The sequence below is a fragment of the Xenia sp. Carnegie-2017 genome, unplaced genomic scaffold, assembly GCF_021976095.1.
Source record: "Xenia sp. Carnegie-2017 unplaced genomic scaffold, XeniaSp_v1 HiC_scaffold_23, whole genome shotgun sequence".
NCBI classification, from domain to species: domain Eukaryota; kingdom Metazoa; phylum Cnidaria; class Anthozoa; order Malacalcyonacea; family Xeniidae; genus Xenia; species Xenia sp. Carnegie-2017.
This window is the reverse complement of record NW_025813486.1, coordinates 20,662,320-20,676,783: the sequence shown is the minus strand read 5'-3', so window position 1 is coordinate 20,676,783 and position 14,464 is coordinate 20,662,320. Positions and strand designations below refer to the sequence as shown.

The following is a 14,464-nucleotide window of genomic DNA, read 5'->3' as shown; positions in this document are numbered from 1 at the left end:
AAAAACGGTTCTTCTAAGAACCACGAAATGCAGCAAAAGATTTCTTTTTTTTCGTTTCCTGAAAACAAGCGCATGCGAGATATTTGGATTGAAAAGATCCGACGCAAAAATTGGAAGTCAACAAAGAGCTCAAAATTGTGCTCAAAACATTTCGAGAGCTCGTGCTTCGTGCAAAATTTTGAAGCGATGCAATTAGTAGGATGGACAGCAGGACGGCTTCGCCTTAAGAAGGATCCTGTACCCATGATTTTTGAATACTCTGTGGAACCCACAAGTGTAGCATCTAAAAGGAAGCATCCAACAAATGTTAGAACTGCATTTGAGAAGAGACGAAGGCAAGAGGTGAATACTATAATTATAGTTAGCAATATTTGTTTACATTTATCAAAAACTAAGCTATATAGCATTACCAAATTGAAGACAATTTTATAATTTTAGATTATTGACGACGTTCTTGCAGAACATGACGACTTTCTTGTAGACGACGACCACGATGTGTCGACATCGGCTCGAAGTGTTTGTGCGTTTTACCTCAAAGGAAGTTTGTCTAAGATGAAAGATGTCAAAATATATATAGACAGCGAAACGCAAACATATACAGTGGTAACTAGTTCAGACTAATGTCGTTTGATCTTTTCTGTGTTATTTTAACTCATAGCAAATTCCTTAACGTACCTTAGAAGCGCAATGTGAAATGCCAAGCAGCCATAACAATCCGTCCGCAAAAACACGTAAGGTCAAGAGCCACTCAAACTAAAGTGCCAAATATGATAAGTAGAGGTATAGACTTTCCATTTCGCCCGTTTTGATTTTTGTGAAAAATCCAGCAATACGATAAGGTATGGAGGTTAAGCTCATTTCAACAAAAAATCACAGCACACAGACGACGTCATGTGAAATTGAACATTTTTAGAATAGCGCTGTATGGTCTGATACATATGGAAAGCCATAGTGGACAAAAATAGTCGAGAAGTTTTTTTGGAGTCGAGTTTTTTTTTTACAGTCGAGAATTTTTTTTTACAGTCGAGATTTTTTTTTTACTGTCGAGATTTTTTTTTTATAGTCGAGAATTTTGTTTTATAGTCGAGAATTTTTTTTTACAGTCGAGAATTTTTTTGGGGTCGAGAATTTTTTGGCAATTAAAAATCAAAAACTAAGTCTGATTATAAACTAAGAGAAAGATAGCGAAGCTTTTTCATTTCATTACTGTGGTTTTATTAGAAATGTCAAACGTCTCAAGAGCTGTCGACGAAGATTTAGAAAATTTGTTATTATCGATACAACACTGTATAGAACGTATAGATAGGAACGATATTCTTGGTAACTTCAATTTCTTAGAACATTTATGTGAGCGCCTTGAAGGACATATTCGAATAATAATGGCCATCTCCTTAGTCCTTAGAAATCAACAACATCCCATATCGCCGCTCATAGCAAACTTACTCAATATATTAAGAGAAAAACTTCAATTTCTGCGAACACAGATTACTTTATGTAATGAGCAAGTTGCGATACGTTGTAGAATTCCAGTTCCGCAAAAAGCAAGCTCTGGAAGCAGACGTAGATACATTGTTACAGCAGACCAAATTGAAGAATTACGCAGTACGGGTATGAATTGGAAAGCCATTGCCAGTTGCCTGGGAGTGAGTGCCAAAACTCTTTACAGAAGAAGAATAGACTATGGTATAGCAAACACTTACTGTGACATAACAGAACAAGAGCTTGAACGGTACATTAGAGATATTTTAAGATTGACAACCTTCTCTGGCGAAACTTACGTAAGAGGAGCTTTGCGTGGTCGGGGTATTCATATCCAAAGGTGGAGAGTTAGGGAAGCATTAGAAACTATTGACCCTATTAACCGTGCCATAAGACGGAGATACGCTATACAAAGGCGGGTGTACAATGTGAGGAAACCAAATCATCTCTGGCACATTGACTCCAATGACAAACTCATCACTTGGAGATTTGTCCTGCATGGTTGCATCGACGGCTATAGCAGAACTATTATTTATTTGAAATGCTTCACGAACAATCTTGCGCATACTGTTTTGCAATGTTTTGTCAATGGTGCACAAAGATTTGGGATTCCATCTCGCGTACGTGGCGATAGGGGGGTGGAAAATGTACACGTTGCACGGTTTATGATAGCTAATAGAGGTCTAAACAGAGGAAGCTTCATAGCCGGACGCAGCGAGCATAACCAAAGAACTGAGCGCCTTTGGGCGGAGGTGAATAGAGTGAGTTCCTCCTATTATAAAGATCTATTCCACTTTATGGAGGAAAGCGAGCTTCTTGATGCGCACGATGAAATCGATTTGTATGCTCTGCACCACGTTTACATTCCTGCAATACAAGCCTCACTCAATGAGTTTGTCAACCAATGGAATCATCATGGACTTTGAACTATGCGGAGCATGTCGCCCCTAGCACTATGGCGTTCTGAGCTTAATGACACTGATTTAACAGACGTTAATATCGATAATGTAAATTTATATGGCATTGATCCTGATGGCGCGGTAGGTGATATCGAAACGGACAATATGGTTGCTGTCCCTGAAAATTCAGCTGAGTTGACCGAAGATCATGTCAATGAAATACGCCGCCTTGTTCCGGAACCTTTAAGTGATGACGGCAATCACGGAATTCACCACTACCTCACAGTTCGTCAATATTTGCAAAATATTTTTTAGGAACAATAGAAACTATTTAATGAAAGATTATTAGAATGAGTTGAGCCTTAAAAATATACCATTTTATCAACAATCGTCGTAACAGCTTTCATTGTCACATATTAGAAGTCAAAGGATTTTTTAAGAGGTTTGCCGTTCTTGCATTTGGTGAAGAGAAACACAATATACATTATAATTTATCTACAAAACAATTTTTTACTACATAAATGTATCATATAATGGGATATTGTGAAGTAAAACTCTTGATAACAGAACACTATAACAGAACAGTTGTATACGTACGTATACAGTATAGTATAACTTCAACCACAACATTGTTGTTTAATTGCTTGTCTTTATCCATTATCTATTAAACTATGTAAAATGACCATGCAGCTTCTCGTCGAAAAATGTTATTGAATTCCTCGGACAGTTCGTTGTATGACTGGTAAGTTGATGGTATTATCAGTAGAGGAGCACATGTGTGCGCAACAGGTTGACGTGCGTTACCTGATTCATCACTAAATGCAACCTCGATTGAATCAACTGCAATGATGTTGCTACCAGTAACATACTGGAGAAAAACACTAATAACGTTGTCGTCAAGAGATTTAACAAACCACTTAAAATGAGAGAAGCATTCCCGTTCGGCATCAGAGGCTGGGCTTGAAATAAAAAGCTTGCAAACCTTTTTCTGGTTCGGCTTTTTTGTTTCATAAAAACTCACCAAACTCTCAACAGTTTCAAATTGCTTAAAACCTTTCAGTTGCTTCAGGATCGGTTACCATGCATTAGCCACGTATTTTGGACGCTGTATTATTTCTTGATGAGCTAACTCCTCAATACTTTTTGGCATCGAGCTCTTTTTAATCACCCTGCGCCACTTAAAACTTGAAAGCACGTCAGCTACATCTTCGTCCAATGACGGGTCGGGGCATTCATCACTGATACTTCTTTTTAAAGTGTCACTTTCGTCCTTTGATATATATTGATGAAAAGACTCTATTAGCCAATCCTTAGGAATCGCGTCCTCCGAAAAAAGACAGGAAGCAATAAATGCACTGGACAAAGTAACAGGAAAATATCCAAAGTTAGTAAATCCTGCAACAAGAATACGAGCAATACTTTTCCATTCACTCTGTTGGTAGTCATGACGTATAGCTGGAACTTTTTCGGAAGCACCAGTAGCCAGTGAGTTATAAAACTCTCTCCAAAATATGCTAAGCGCCTCTCGTTTTACACCAGAACCTCTTCCGTTTTCGATATCTCCTGCTTCGTCGATAAATACAATCTCTAGGCAACACGACAAAATACTTTCGTCCTTGAACGCAATAATCATGTCTGCTAACACATTGTGGCGGTTAATGGTGATTTCCTTAGCCAAACGATTGTTTTCATGAAGCTGATTACCACTGTATAATTCACCATCTGCATCAATATTTACGTCTCCATCATCTTTCAAATCAAATAATATAGCACTTTTTACAATCACAAAAAACAAAGATTTTTATCAGGCATAAGTAACAAATCTATTTTTATAACACTTTTGGTAAAAGTGAGTGATCGATGTCTGCAGATAAAATTTATCACAGTTTAATAATATTGATAGTAGTACGAATAGCAATAATACAAATAATGCAAGTACTAATAAGGATACTAATGGAAAAATGCTAGGGTACTTGGGATACAATTAAAGATAACAGGCATAAAATATTCAACTAGGTTGTATAGTTTCTTTGGCATACTCTATATAAATAAAAATAAAAATAATACTGATGATGATAATGATGATGATGATGATGATGATGATGATGATAATGATGAATATTGTGGAAGACTTAAGGAAGACATAAGGATACATTTAACTATTTGTATTTCAAACAACATGGTTTTAGTGGTTTAATTGTTTTTATTATAAACTATTTAATGTAGTTGTGATTATTTGATTCTTTAACTGGGTCAATAACTTTAACAATGTCTGACTCATTTTATTTTCATATGCATGGAAACATCAGTTACCTTGTAAATCAAATGGTTCTTCCAAGTTTGTTTCAAACAATTCACACTGGTTGTTTTGCATTTCAGTAGAAGGTTCAGGATTGGTCATATCTGCAACAGCATCATCAAGCTGCTTATCATTAATGGCTTCATGTTGCTTCAAGGGTTCATCTATGACCACAGTAGCTTGATTTGTTTCTCCAAATTGAACTTGATTTGCTTGATAAATTACAATATATGAATAAGTGTTTATGACAAATACTGAAATATAGACATTACACAATTTTGCTCCTTTCAATGTATAAAAAGCTTTATATTATATATTTTAATCTTTTTCCATCTCTAGAACACGTATATATACTGCTATAGATTTTTTATAAGATTTTACTCCAAAACAATAAAAAAAAGAATATTTTTTCAAATCCCACCTTGGAAAATGTTAGTTAAGATTTCATTAAGACTTGAATCATTTGATAGCCTCCATAATTCATCATCCTCAACATCGTCAAACACATTTTCTGGAAGACTATACCTTTTACGTTTCTCTTTACTTGTAGGCTGATTTAGGATTTGTCTACATGGCCTAATATAAACTGGTTTGTTGGTGCTAAAGATTCTGTTGATTACAGAACCATTTAAATATTGACCTTGAGCTAATGTAGGTTTGAGAAGTGCTGTATGGACAGAATGCACAATCTCAATTTCCACGTCATCAGGCAGGGTTCCTTGAAAAGCTTGGCGTATTTCAAGTTCTACGTCAATGTCAGTCTACTCTTTGTGAAATTCAAACGCACTGATGATGTGTCCATTTTCCTGCAGAAAAACTTTTCCTCCTTGACGAGGTACATTCTTGTCATCTGGACCTGATAGTAAGATAAGATCACGCGAGAATGGCCCAGTACTAACTTTTTTCGATTTAGAACATTTTCTCCGACGATTTGATCTCATAGTTGACCGTTGGTCACCGAAATATCTTCTGGTATTGTAGGAAGGAGTTGCCAGATGTGAAGAGGAAGCTGTGACGGATGTATGATTTGTGCAGTGCGACTGCGTTGTATTACTTGGTTGATTTACTTCCATACCTGATGATGATGAATGTTGTCCAAACGTCTTTCTTACTTCATTCTCAACCGAGTCGTGAACTTCAACACTAGCATAGTTATTGGAAGATGCCTCAGTACTTGCCAAGGCATCCGACAATTCTTCGATACGGTTAAATATTTGCGAAAGTATCTCGTTTGCGCCTGATGAAGATTCAGTCGCCATATTGTTTTTAATGCGCCTATAAACGCGGAAAAAATTGTTGCGAAAAAAATGTCGACTGCCATAAAAATTCTCGACTGTAAAAAAAAATTCTCGACTGTAAAAAAAAAATTCTCGACTATAAAAAAAAATTCTCGACCATAAAAAAAAATCTCGACTGTAAAAAAAAATTCTCGACTATAAAAAAAAAATCTCGACTGTAAAAAAAAAATTTTCGACTATAAAAAAAAAATTCTCGACTATAAAAAAAAAATCTCGACTACTTTTGTACACTATGGCTTTCCATAGATACAGAAAGCACGTCGACGATGAGCAATAGCTACAATGGATCAGACTCTCAATGTTCAAATGGGTTAAGCGAAAATGAAGAATCCGACAATGACAATGCAACGTTAGTACCAACTATCCAGTCACCTGACTATTCTTTACATTGCTTTTCTCTGTTATATGTTTCTCAGAACGTTACGTTTATCTCTTTCTGACTCTGATGGTAATTTTTATGTTATAGGGAAGACGTTCAAAATGAGAGAAAATACATAGTGTTTAACAGTTGCCTGAGACAGTTAGTGAGTCAATGCCCATGTTGTGGTGAAAGCTGTTCCATTGTGACCAAAACGACTGGTAGTATGGTTAACGTAGTAGCAAAATGTCATTGTGGTTATGTTCGAGACTGGAATAGCCAACCTCTGCATGGGCGAATGCCTTTGGGCAACTTGGTCTTTGCAGCCAGCATCTTGTTTAGTGGTAGTAGCCCCAGCAAAGTTCTTCAATTCCTTCATCACTCAGGCATACAATTTCTGTCAGAGCGTGCATATAGCCATATTCAAACAGCGTATTTGATACCCAGTGTTTCAAATGTTTGGCATATGAACCAAAAGCATCTTCTAGAATCAATCAGAGAAAGGAACATTAACCTTAAAGGAGATGGAAGATGTGATTCGCCTGGATATTGTGCCAAGTATGGGTCATATAGCTGCATGGATTTGGAATCTAACAACATTTTAGACACACAACTTGTTCAGGTAACAATTCTTCAACAACTGTACATAAAACATGGTTAGAATACTCACATAATTATGTTAAACAGTCCAATGAAGTGACCAACTCTAGAGCAATGGAGCTTGAGGGATTAAAAAGATGTCTGGCAAAGTTTGATGAAAGTGGGATGAAGGTGAAGTCGATGACCACAGACAGACATGTTCAAATCAAATCCTACATGTCAAAACAAAGACCAAAAATCGCGCACTACTTTGATGTATGGCATGTAGCAAAAGGTATAGATTGTCATAACAAACCAACCTTTTACACATTTCATCAATAATCAAATTCCAACAGGAATCAAAAAGAAAATTTTGGCAGCATCAAAAAAAGTGGTTGCAAATTATTGTCGGATTGGGCCCAATCAATTTCCAACCATGTATACTGGTGTGCTGCTTCCAGCAATGGTGATGAAGAACTTGTCAAGGCAAAGTGGTTGTCAGTTCTCAATCATATATGTGACATCCATGAGGGACATAGTGATGTATTCCCAAAATGTGAACATGATATGTTAGAGCCTAGAATGTGGATAAAAAAGGTATTGTAAGCAAATAAATTTCAAAGTAACATCAACATTCTTTTTCTTTTTGTTAACTAACTTCTGATCTTAGGTTCAAAAGCTTATGTTGAGCTGTCTTCAATTGTCGAGTCCAAGTATCTCATGAGAGATATTGGAAAACTCAGTTATCAGAAGCAGACTTCATCCATCGAAGGTTTCCACCGAGTGGTGATTCTTTTTGCATGAAAACATACCCATTTTTTCTACAGATCAATGGAAGCAAGGTAATATAAGTATGACTTGTGTATGATTACTTAAAAAAGTCATCATTGCAAAAGCAATAAGTTGCAATAGTTGTAAACATAAACTTAACATTTATTTGTAGATTGTTTATTGCTGCTCTTCATTTCAATGAGAATGGAAATAAAGCTCAGAAAACGAAGAATGATGGGCAAACAGAAGAGGCATTGATTTGGAGAGTGGCTTATTCAAAGTCAAAAGAAGGACAAGGGGTCATCAAACCAGTGAAAGTTGACAGCACTTATGGTTAGCACATAAAAATAAACTTACCTTTTCTCAAAATGCAATGCAAAGCCAACATAAATAATGATTTGCTTTTCAGGATATGTTAAGGACTTGATGAAAGAAGTTTTGTACTGCAGACGCATTAATCCAACACTGTCCAAAGCTCTTGATGTCGCTGGAGTGAAAGAAATACATATCCCATTGACTCATCACAAATCAAAAATCAGCAAAGCTGAAGCCATTAAGCAACATAAATCTCGCTTTAATAACTAAAAAGAAATAACGTCCCACATGAAATAAACATAATTACAAATGAACAGACTTTGTCGTACGCCATAAGCCCTACCATTCAGCAGTGTTGAGCATATTCAAATCCTTTTACCTTTTCTCAAAGTGCAATGCAAAGCCAACATAAATAATGATTTGCTTTTCAGGATATGTTAAGGACTTGATGAAAGAAGTTTTGTACTGCAGACGCATTAATCCAACACTGTCCAAAGCTCATGATGTCGCTGGAGTGAAAGAAATACATATCCCATTGACTCATCACAAATCAAAAATCAGCAAAGCTGAAGCCATTAAGCAACATAAATCTCGCTTTAATAACTAAAAAGAAATAACGTCCCACATGAAATAAACATAATTACAAATGAACAGACTTTGTCATACGCCATAAGCCCTACCATTCAGTAGTGTTGAGCGTATTCAAATCCTTTGTATTCTCCAGAAGTCGAAGGAAATGCTTTCCGGATTTTTTCCACAGCACAAGAAGGTATGGGTAGTCGGTACTTTTTTCCCAATCTGCCATGCACCCAAGCCGTCCACTGTCGGTACGCCGTGTGGCGTAATGCTCTGAACGATATCGTCACGGTAATAATTTATATTTCAACTAAATATTATTTTTCATCTTTTAGTTGTTGTATTATACATCCTGTGTTTTACAGATTCCGCATTATACTCTTTAAGGATTGTTCTACTTTCAATGTTTTAACTTTCCTCCCACCCTTCTCACACCTAGCGGACTTTCCACAATCCATAAATAGCATTTTCCGTTTCATAAGTACAGCACAGTTTCAAAAAGACTTTTGAAAACAGTTCGTGGTTATCGCTCTCCAGCAATGAAATGCTTCATTTTGGTTTAACACCTTAGAGAACTCGCGTGGAAACTTTGAGCAGATTGAATTTCATAATATTTTCGATAGAAAGAAGTGAGGAAGAATAAAAGAAGCTTGATGATGAGGAGGAGGATAAGGTATATATGAAAAGACACAACCACCAGGTTAGAATGTCTACTAAAATTTAACTGCATGGGAAATAAACACTTTATCTCAAAATTGATGTTTTTTATACTCGACATCATGATTATTCAGTACTTCATATAATCCAATTGTTTTGCTTTTTGTTTGCTATAACTAGATGATGTTTTGAAAATTTTAGATGGTTTACATAAAGCCACGTTTCACACCACAATCTGCCTAATTTCACAATATCACCGACAGTTGCATGGAAGTTAAATTTAATCCTTTAGGATCAATAAAGTTACTCCTGTTCGAAATGCAATCTATTATTGTACAACTAGTGTGCAAAGATTTTGCAAGGCTCATTGTTTCAACATTCCTGTTTTATTTTATTTTACTTATGCGAGTATGAATTTTATAGATATTGTGCGTGCATATGAATTAAGTTATTTTTTTGCAATTCAAATTGCATGCGTTAATTGATGCCTTCAAACATTGCTTAAGGAAGTTGATGATGAAAGTTGAATCAATCTGTGTGCACCAGCCATAAAAAGAATGACTTTAAACTGCCGCACTCAAACATTTTGATTCTGATTTTCTGGTGCATTTTCTAGCAATATTATTATTTACTTGATTTTAATCAAATCTGAAGGTGGTTTGATTATTTCAATGTAAACAATACAATTTCGATGAGCCATTCATATTGGTAACTACTATACTATGTTTTCACTGCTATCTTATAGAAATTTTGTGTCTAAAATTGTAGCACATTTGTACGTCACATATGGTTGCATGAAAGTCAAAATTTTAATTGGACAACTATGAAATCAATGAAGTCTCTGAAAATCAACTTTACAAATTAAAATTCAAGATTTGAAAATTTTCTTTAGTTATGGAACCCAGTGTAGCTGTTTATTCTTTTAGCATTTTTGCCCCATCGCCGTCGTTTTCTGTAATACAAAAGAAACTAGCACTAGAAGGTATTTTGACGTCATCCAAGGTAGTCGGCATTCGGCCATATTTAGCTTATATTAAACATACACGTTCTTTCACGCTGTTTTATTATAATATTCGAGGAAATTATGTCTTCCTAAGAAAGCAATGAATCAGAATTGAGTGTTCAGCTAGATAAATCTGACAAAAACTTTATACCGGGATACGTGATAGAAAACTCGAAAGGCAATAAAACTTGAGCGATAATGATTCGGATTTTGACTCCAAAGCATAGGTGGTCGGAAAACACACAAATTTGAATCTCATCTTTTTTAAGCCTGAGAAAATTAGCGTTCTTTTGATTCGGCAATTAAACTACTAAACTGACGATTTTAGAGAATTTAATGCTTTACCAAAATCAAACGATTTGACCAAATTCAAATATTTTTTCTCAAAGAGGCTTAAAAACATAGGCAGATTTGATATTGCTAAAAAAATTTTGGTGGAAGGGCACTTTAACACGTCTCATATTTTACTTCATGTAAAATTGTTAATCGACACAAATAATATTTTTACTTCATATGCTATTCGACGGCAAAACAAGTTTATTTGCTTTCTGCGTTTGATGAAAATCACCAGCAGAGTATTGTAAGTCTGTATGAGTCAACAGAGTAATGTATGAGTAATTCATATAATACTTAATTAGACTACATACAAGACAGTACAGCATAGTAACTACTAAGTACAAGTTACTAGTACTTTTTGCTGGAAAGAGTTAGATTTGATATTTGTCATTGTCACTAAACAATATCTTTTATTTAAAAATTTTTTATGAAGGTTTGTAATGTTTTAATTGTTTGTACAATGGATAAATCGAGCTCATGTTTATTTCCGCTTGAATAGATGACAAGGAATATCGCAAACCATACAAGTCAATTTTTCGGCCGTAATGTTTTTAGTTAATATTTCTCAAAATAACAACATTTTCTTAGGATTAAGCCACCACCTCTTTGCTGATTTCAAAAAAGCTTTTGCTTTATCTTTGTACGCGGATAGACACTTCGCAGTGCAAACTATGACATATAGCCAATGTATAACATTTATACTATGATATGTATGTGCGCTTGGATTCATATTCATTCTTTGATTGACCTTACACACAGTACAATTATACCATAAATCTTCCATCAGAAAGTGCAATTGAGCAAGCATAATTACTTAATGATGAAATACTTACTTTTATTAACTTTAACACACAAAATTTAGTTTTCCTTACTCTTATTCTGAGAGTAAGTCAATCGACAGAATGAGATAAAAAATTGTTAGCAAAGCAAGTTGGAATATTTTTCCGATAAAGAGACGAACGCACAAAACGGTATTCCTCATCATCGTCCGCATTTCCGACTATTCCCGAGGATAATTCTCGCGGGTATGGTGTGTGGTCTCATATGGATACTTTTTCGATAGCATAATGTAAGCTGCGTTCGAGCGAAAACCTTCAGGCGGAAGTTGACTTTTTACGTGGCCATATTAATGTGCAAACTTTAGTTATGAATAGTTGAGCTGTTTTATTATTTTTCTGTTAGAATATTCGAATTTTTTCAAAATTCATAAAAAAATCAAAACTCGTCTTCGGATAAAAAATGCATACAATGTATTAATGTAGGTTTGGTAACGCACGGATATGTTGAAGCGAATGTTGTCGCTGGTGCAAAAAGAAATTATACGATCTATAAACTTTAAATCGCATATATAAAGTAATCAAAACCTTCACCACTATAGGCATAGAAGATGTTCATAAAATGACGATAAAATGAAATATATTTTTCACAATTTCTATTTCAGCAGCTTCATTACAATGATAGATTTGACATTTTTGCTGTTAGTCAGTACTACGTTATCACAAGGTATGAAATCTTAAATAAATCTTTACCTTTTCACATTGAAAGTTTTCTTTGATAATATCAACGAAAATTGTATGTATTTTATAATAACATAAAAAAGTCGATGTATTCATTTGATTGAAGGTAAGAATAGCTTTTGCAAACAAAGCTTTTATTTTTTGTACTTTTTAAATAAAGTTTCTTTTCTCTTTCTAAATCATTTCCTTTGTCTAATAAATTTCATGCGACGTATGTATGCAAGAAAATTTAAAAATTTCTTTAAACAAATTTCTTCACACTAATTTTGGCTTAATAATAATAATAATAATAATAATAATGGACTCCGTCGATTTCGACGTATGAGGGTTCCGCGAAGTGGAACATCCTGGTTACTATTATAGCGAAGACAGCTGACCAGACTACTATCACTCGTACCCTTCACGCAACCACAACGCTGATATCAGCGTGACACAGTGTGACAAGGCTGCAGCATTGCAGATACAGGTACAGTCCATCCGAGGACATAGTTTCCTCTACCAAATTTCCCTCACATGACTTTGGTCAACCCAGGCTAGGTTTGCAGACACATTGCTAAATGTGCCACGAGCTGCGGTTGAACCCGCACCGTCTGGCTTACAGTCACGCCATTAACCATTCAGCCACTCGCCCCTTACAATATTTTTCCGATAAAGAGAAAAACTTTTCCGATAAACTTGGCTTACATAGCCAGTGAAATACAATCTTACGAATTAGAATGAAAAAAAAACTCTTTTTTCAATGTTGTATTTAAATATAACTTGCCTTGCTTGATTCCTCTCCTTTTTACTTACAGCGAGTGCTGACTCTAAAGTCTGTGACTTTGAACATGGCCTGGGTACGAATTCATGTCCATGGTACAATGTTGAGGGAGTTGATGATTACAACTGGATTGTCCGCAATTCCTTGACGTATAATAAGTTATAAAACAGAAGAGCTTTTTAATTGTGTTCAAGTAGACAAAATATCGTTTCAAGATAAAGAACTTATTTGATCTCTTGCAACACTGAGTGAGTTTTTGTAAATGGAGAACAGGATAGCTTGGTAAAGCGAGTAAGATAATAAATATTGGTTGTTACTTAATGTAATTACGCTTGTGAATTGTGACGTGCAGATCGTACTAAGCCAATTCGAATGTGAATGACTTGGAATTTAGGTTTGTGAAGCAACGTGGAGGGCATTGACAAATTTGACTGAAGACTTAGTTCACAATATGGAAGATCACGTTATAACGACGAAGGCTTCAGTTTTGGTATGATGTCATTGATTTATGTAATAGAGAGGCTTTATTGATGAACGGAGATCGTTTAGTGAGATTTTGTTTTAGAAAATGACTACTCCGATTTTGAATTGATCTGAAATTCCCTTTGAATTTAGTTGATGACACGTCACACCAGCAAACTGCAGGCAGTTAACGCTCAGATAAGGCTTCTTTTAATTTCTTTAAGATTATTCTTATTTGTTTAGTTTTTCTTTATTGTTTTTAAGTTCTTTATTGCAAGTGCTTTATACGCATGGCAACAATTACAGGGAAATTGGTAGTTGTGCTATTGAATGAGTCTGCGAAAGTCGCAAGATTTTTCATCCATGAATGTTGTAAAATCGATGGGACAAAGCAGTAACTGCTATTTCCTCTCATCACGACAATGTTCTTGTCATCAAAGCTCTTCTTCAACTTAGCATTAACGTTTTTCTTGATCTCGTACAGGATCGAAATTTATGGCAATAAATATCGATCCAGAAGCACAGTAGCTTCTTTAACACTAACAAGTTGTACATTCTCGGGAATATCAACATAATTGTCCATTTTTTCAGTCTCATTTGAGAACACTTAGAACTTCTCTCTTACGTTACAGGCTTTCAACTTCTTATTGCAAAAGCAAAAAGACTTAGGTCATAATAATCGTAAACATATCCGAAGAAAATTCAGGTGTCCTAGGATATATACTTAATTATCATGATGTATCGAATAAAATGACGATTGATACAACATCTTTAACCAGAGCACTAAAAGTAGCTATCGGCATAACGCTGAAGTTTGCTTCAACATAATAAAATTATCTACTGCCGTATGCAAAATCCAAAAGCTAGAATCTTTGAGGAAACAAATTTTTCTCAATTTTTTATTTTGTCTACTTTATGTTCAAAAGCTCTGACTGGTTAAAGCTACAAACAAACAACAACTATCGAAATTGGAAACTTTTAATTTTCTGTCCACTCTTGACAAACATTCAAATTTTCCCCGTCATACGAATTATAGTGTTCCCCGATGGGGGTGATGTAGCCGCCCCTGCTCTTCCTCTTGCGCCACATCTGAACCACGATAATTTTATATTCATAAATTTGTAAAAGAAAACTTGGTGAAATAAATTTTACAAT

General features: G+C 35.2%; 1 protein-coding gene, 4 long non-coding RNA genes and 1 pseudogene across 8 annotated transcripts in view; 4 read left to right on the top strand and 2 right to left on the bottom strand.

Moving 5' to 3' along the window:
- Positions 1 to 14,464, top strand: part of LOC124448550 — a 325,208-nt gene that overhangs the window by 111,121 nt on the left and 199,623 nt on the right. The window lies entirely within an intron of this gene.
- On the bottom strand, positions 203 to 724 carry LOC124448556. Of its 2 annotated transcripts, none has more exons than XR_006949135.1 (3): positions 676 to 724; positions 411 to 547; positions 203 to 283 (listed from the first exon to the last, which is right to left on the bottom strand). It is a non-coding gene; the product is annotated as an uncharacterized LOC124448556 (long non-coding RNA). The 2 variants fall into 2 exon arrangements; XR_006949136.1 differs by having other exon boundaries at positions 411 to 531; positions 676 to 718.
- On the top strand, positions 2,145 to 3,067 carry LOC124448554 (annotated as a pseudogene).
- Positions 6,768 to 8,725, bottom strand: LOC124448558. 3 transcript variants are annotated; one of them, XR_006949139.1, is made up of 4 exons: positions 8,679 to 8,725; positions 8,378 to 8,592; positions 7,233 to 7,489; positions 6,768 to 6,817 (listed from the first exon to the last, which is right to left on the bottom strand). It is a non-coding gene; the product is annotated as an uncharacterized LOC124448558 (long non-coding RNA). The 3 variants fall into 3 exon arrangements; XR_006949140.1 differs by lacking the exons at positions 6,768 to 6,817; positions 7,233 to 7,489 and adding an exon at positions 7,613 to 7,733; XR_006949141.1 differs by lacking the exons at positions 6,768 to 6,817; positions 7,233 to 7,489 and adding an exon at positions 8,016 to 8,040.
- On the top strand, positions 7,734 to 8,312 carry LOC124448555. Its single transcript, XR_006949134.1, has 2 exons — positions 7,734 to 8,016; positions 8,093 to 8,312. It is a non-coding gene; the product is annotated as an uncharacterized LOC124448555 (long non-coding RNA).
- On the top strand, positions 9,229 to 13,173 carry LOC124448559. Its single transcript, XR_006949142.1, has 3 exons — positions 9,229 to 9,274; positions 12,012 to 12,073; positions 12,882 to 13,173. It is a non-coding gene; the product is annotated as an uncharacterized LOC124448559 (long non-coding RNA).